Here is a 6,391-nt window from a genome sequence, read left to right on the forward strand (position 1 = left end):
GATACTGCCAAGCAGGCATGGGATATCCTACAGATTACCTACGAAGGAAATAAAAAGGTACGTGCACAGAAATTGCAAGCACTGATTTTTGAATTCGAAACCATGACCATGGCAGATGATGAAACCGTGGACGACTTCCATGGTAGAATTCTTAAGATTTCCGGTCAGTGTCGCAGTCTGGGAGCACCTTTTGATGAAGATAAAATAGTCAAAAAGATACTCAGGGCTCTGCCAGAAAAATTTCACTCAAAAGTCACTAGCGTAGAGGACTCTTTTGATATAGATGATTATCCACTTGATGAGCTCATCGGAAATTTGAAAACCTATGAGATGAGGTTAAAACCTGAGAAGAAAAACAAGGGTGTAGCTTTCAAAGCTGTGAAAGAAATTGAAGAGGAAGAAGGATCGCTGGACCTTGCTCTACTAACAAAGGAATTCAAAAAATTTCTCAAAAGCAAGAACTCCTCTAAAAACGCAAATGCTCCCAGAAGGAATAACTATATTGGCAGTGGTAGCAACTAGCAACAATGATTACAATAGTAAGAGTGGAAGAGGAAGCTTCAAAGGAAATCAATCAGGAAAACCAAAGTGCTATGAATGTGGTGGTTTTGGTCATATATCTACTGACTGTGGAAATAGGAAGCTTGGAAACAGCAACAACAAGTCTCTCCTTTCAACTTGGAGTGATGATGAATCTCAAGAAATTGAAAATGTGGCCCTTGTATCATCACTGTTGCCTGATTCTGAAAGTGACGAGTATTTCTCTGATGATAATGAAACAAATGTCCGCTGCAAACAACTCTACAAAGCTTCAAAGGCTACTCTGATTAGAAACTTGAGCTTGGAAAAAGAAGTAGACTTCCTGAGGACTGAAAAAGAAAAGGTGGAGCATCTATTCGAATCCTCACAATCTGCATGGAAGTTGGAGAAAAGCAAATTCTTGAGTGAATCAGCAGATCCACAAAGTGACCAAGAGATACTGACGTGGAAGACTGAAAAGAATGAGTTTCTCAACAGGATCAAACTACTAGAGCTGGATGTTAAAGGACAACGAGCCTTGAACTTGGAATTGTTGGCGAAAAATGAGTCTCTACAACACGAGTTAAAATTAACTCAAGAAAGATTCATCAAGTTCGATATCAGCTCCACTTCCATGTCCAAGTTGCTCGGATCAGGAAAAGCTCCTCATGATACATGTGGGCTAGGATACACTGGAGAAAATTCCAAAAGCACAAAGTTCGTACGAGCCTCAAAACCATCTGTAGAGCAGAAAGATGTCTCCATTAATGATCATGTCAAAAGTATAAAGGAAGGTAATTCAAACCAACACCTTCAGGTAAAACTTGACCAAGAATCCCCCACTGGTCAACCCAGGTACGCAAACCCTAGAACATTTATTCCTACTTGTCATCACTGTGGTAAGATTGGCCATATCAGACCTAGATGTAATGAACGGTTTTCAAACTTACAATTTTCTCAAGAAAAATGTGCTGTTGAAACCCTGCATGTTGAGCTTAAAGAACAAAAGGAACTTATTAACAAATTAATTGAAATTGTTTCTAAAAAGAATCCTCAAGCTGAAAGAAGAAAAGATGTCTGGACCAGAAAAATTGAAAGCAAAAATCATAGGTCCCTTGTTAATGAAACTGATGATACATGTCTTTTTGTTTGTGCTAGCCAAACTCATCAACGCTCTCACATTGAGGCAACTTGTTTAGTAGCTTTAACTGCATTAGCTGACAAGCGACGAGATTTTTGGTATGTTGACAGTGGTTGCTCAAGACACATGACTGGAGACAAAACCTGATTTACTTCATTTGAGGATGAAAATACCACTGGATCAGTCACGTTTGGAGATGGGAGGAAAGCTAACATTCTAGCTCGAGGTATAGTAAACACTCCAGGTATACCTAACCTTAAAAATGTGTTATTCGTTGAAGGATTAACTGCAAATCTGATTAGCGTCAGCCATTTGGCTGACGACTATGAAGATGTATGGTTTAACAAACAGAGATGTTTGGTCCTAAATCAGAAAGGAGAAAGTATCATGGGAGGTAAGAGATCTGTCGATAACTGTTACCACATTCAAGCTAATGAATCTTCTAGTTTGCAGTCTTGTTTGTCTGTTAAATCCACAGAGGAAACCTTTGAAATTTGGCACAGAAACATGGGACATGTCAACTATCAGGACTTGCTAAAATTATCTTCCAAACAATGTGTCCGAGGCTTGCCAAATTTAAAAGGTAAAACTGACAAGATGTGTGGAGACTGCAAGGTGGGAAAGCAAACTAAGGCACCTCACAGAGTGATAAATTCTGCAACAACCACACAAGTATTGGAGCTATTACACATGGATCTCATGGGACCAGCTCAATCTGAAAGTCTTGGAGGTAAGAGCTACATACTAGTGGTTGTGGATGATTTCTCAAGATACATCTGGGTAAACTTCTTAAAAGACAAAACTGAAACGTTTGAGTCCTTTAAGAACTTGAGTCAAAAATTAATCATTGAGAAACAGTCATCTAATAACTGCTTAGTGAGAATAAGATCAGATAATGGAACTGAATTTAAAAATGCCTCTTTTTCTAACTACTGTCATGAGCTTGGTGTGTCACATGAGTTCTCAGCTCCAATCACTCCTCAACAAAATGGGATAGTGGAAAGGAAAAATAGGGTATTGCTAGACATGGCTCGAGTAATGCTACATGCTACAGGTTTAAGCACAAACTTTTGGGCTGAGGCGATTAGCACTGCTTGCTATACAATAAATAGAGTATTCCTCAGACCAGGTACTGATCAAACTGCCTACGAGCTGTGGAAAGGTAAGAAGCCAAATGTTGGACACTTTCATGTGTTTGGCAGTCCTTGCTACATTCTACGAGATAGAGAGCACCTCGGTAAGTTTGATGCTAGAAGTGATGATGGGGTGTTCTTGGGGTATTCTCTGAACAGTAGAGCGTATAGGGTTTACAATAAAAGAACTCGTGTTGTGATGGAATCCATTAATGTTTCTATTGATGATCAATGTGTGAAACAAGACGTAACATTTGCAGATACCTCACCCTTCTCGGTCACACCATCACAGAATACTGAAACATCATCTGAGGAAGAGGAAGAGGAAGAGGAAATCCATGACAACATTTTTGAACCAGCTCCCACCCAAAGAAGAGGGTTCAAGCAAGTTCAAAAAGACCACTCCACTCAAGATATCATCGGCAATCTAACAGATGGTCCGATAACAAGGAGAAAGGCTGCAGTTCAGGTAAGTTCCTCTGAGGTAAGTGAAGAGAATGTATTACTGTGTTTTATTACCGAAAATTTGGTAAGCATGAACATTATATCTCATTTTGGTTTTGTGTCCATTGTTGAACCAAAAAATATTAAAGCAGCTTTGTTGGATGATAACTGGATTAGCGCTATGCAGGATGAACTGAATCAGTTTACTAGGAATGATGTATGGTACCTAGTACCACGACCTAGTAAGTGCAATGTTATAGGAACTAAGTGGATTTTCAGAAATAAAAGTGATGAAAAAGGAAACGTGATTAGGAATAAAGCCAGACTAGTTGCTCAGGGATATTCACAGGTTGAAGGACTTGACTTTGACGAGACATTTGCTCCTGTAGCTAGGTTGGAATCTGTTAGATTACTCCTATCCATTGCTTGTCATCTCCGGTTCAAATTGTTTCAAATGGATGTCAAAACTGCATTTCTGAATGGATTTCTTCAGGAGGAAGTTTATGTAGAACAGCCCCTCGGTTTCCAAGATCCACACAACTTAGATCATGTCTACCGGCTCAAGAAAGCCCTGTATGGGCTAAAGCAGGCTCCTCGAGCCTGGTATGAGAGGCTATCCACTCATCTTGTAGGAAAAGGGTATACTAGAGGATCCATAGATAAAACATTGTTTGTGAAGCGAACCAAAAATGACATTATCATTGCCCAAGTGTATGTTGATGACATTGTGTTTGGTTCCACCTCTAAATATCTTGTCAAATAATTTCAATCTGTCATGGAAAGTGAATTTGAAATGAGCATGTGTGGTGAACTAACATTTTTTCTTGGATTGCAAGTAAAGCAGATAGGCACATGTTTATTTCTCTCTCAATCAAAATACGCTGAGAACCTGATCAAGAAATTCGGTCTTGCTTCCAAGAAGACAGTGACCAACCCCATGAGTACAACTGCCAAGTTGAGCGAAGATCATGAAGGAAAATCAATTGATCCTACCCTCTATCGAAGTATGATCGGGAGTTTGCTCTATCTCACTGCAAGCAGACCTGACATCTCTTACAGTGTGGGCGTATGTGCTCGATTTCAAGCAAACCCCAAAGAATCTCACCTGGATGCTGTCAAAAGAATAATCCGCTATGTGGCAGGTACAGTTAATTGTGGCATTTTCTATACCTTCGATACTAATGTAGAAATTGCAGGATATTCTGATGCTGACTGGGGAGGAAATTTAAAGGATCGGAAAAGCACTTCAGGGGGATGCTTCTTCATTGGCAACAATCTAGTTGCCTGGCATAGCAAGAAACAAAACTGCATCTCCTTGTCTACTGCAGAAGCTGAGTATGTTGCAGCTGGCAGTTGCTGCACGCACATGCTTTGGATGAAGCAAATGCTTCATGATTATGGCTTTTCTCAAGGTAAGTTGTCTGTTTTCTGTGACAATACAAGTGCTATAAACATTACCAAGAATCCTGTTCAACACTCTAGAACAAAGCACATTGATCTTCGATATCACTTCATTCGGGATTTAGTTGAACAAAATCTACTTGAGTTAAGCTTTGTTCCCACTGAAAGTCAACTGGCTGATCTGTTTACTAAGCCACTCGATACTGCTAGGTTTGAGATGTTAAGAAATGCACTTGGGATTTGTTCCAAGCATTAACACACACGAATGTCTGTCCACTGTAGTTTGAGAAAATGTTGATCTTAGTGTACCTTGACCATTGTCCTTAGTGAATCATACTATCTTCAGTTAAGTATCCTTCGTCATCATGTCTTATTCTGGACATATAACTGTGTACTCATGATTAGCTTCCTACATCAGGCAACGTTGTTATGCACGGCACTTATAAACTTTATGTGGTGGCATGTTTCTTGGTTATTGACAAAGAGAGTCTTAGTAATGTAGGAGAACTGGCTAAATTGCTCAAATAAGCTCATTCCCTCTTCTCAAAGTAATTACGTCCTAGTTGTGGTAAACTTTCTAGGATTTGCAAGAAACGAGAATGGATAAATCATATCACACCTCTCAAAGTAATCAGGCTCTAGTTGTGGTGAACTTTCTAGGGTTTGCAAGAAAAGAGATGGTTGTAGATCAGTGTATGTACTTTGAGAAACTACGCACATATACTCAAGACTCTCTCCATGGAGCATCCTTGTTATGCTTAGTACCCTAAGATCATCTGATCTGGGAGCTACTGAGACATGTCTTGCTACATGAGTATGTGTCGTTACAAAATAAAGAAGTCTATGACTCAGAGAACTAAAATTCTTGGGAAAAATGTTTCCTATTTCTCTTAGGAGCATTCGTGAGCACAGTTCCTATGTTCAGTCTTTCTTCTTTACTACGACTCTCTCTCTCACTAAACTTGTCTCTAAGCCCCACATCTTGCTTATAAACTCTTACTCATCAGTCTATTCTTTGAAGTCTACGCATGAGTACCCACTTTACTTGTTGATAGAATACATCATGATTGATACTCTGACGTATAGTTACTTCCCTAAGTGATTAATGCTCTCTGTGCTTTAACTATGCTATTTTTTCTCCTTCAACATGACCAATGCATTCATTGCTTGGATTCTCAACAAGCAAATTAATTGTGAGATTTAATTACAGATTGTGAAGATTTCGCATATTTTTTTCCCTGCTCTCTCTCTCTCTCATTAAGTGCCATCTGGTTGATATTCATTGCCTTATTGGTTAAGTATAGGTTAAAGGGGAGAGATTCATTGCATGCGTATCTCGGAACCATAATGAATCATAATATCTCTCCAATTTGCACACGCCTTCTCCAACTGACTTGTCTCTTCAGTTTCTCAAGCCCTACTGGTTCATGATATATATCCTTGGTTATCTCTCTCGGATTTCACTCTGGTTTTAAGTGTGCAGGCTCATTCTCTCACAGTTTCTCTCACCATGGTTCGCACCAAAATAACAACTCGCCTTGGTGGACATCGCCGCCTGCCACCTCCAGAGGAAGGCCGTCAGGCCGCTGCCACCTCCAGAGGAAGGCCGTCAGGCCGCTGCCAAAGCCGGCATTCTCCATCCCGGCATGCAACGTGAACGCAGTCGGAGCCCCCCTCTTCGCCCCTCCTCTTCTGGTGCCTCTTCTGCTATTCCTCCTCCTCCTGTCTCTCTGGATAGTATCCGTGACCAGAT

This window comes from Rosa rugosa, chromosome 5 (assembly GCF_958449725.1).
Source record: "Rosa rugosa chromosome 5, drRosRugo1.1, whole genome shotgun sequence".
NCBI classification, from domain to species: Eukaryota; Viridiplantae; Streptophyta; class Magnoliopsida; order Rosales; family Rosaceae; genus Rosa; species Rosa rugosa.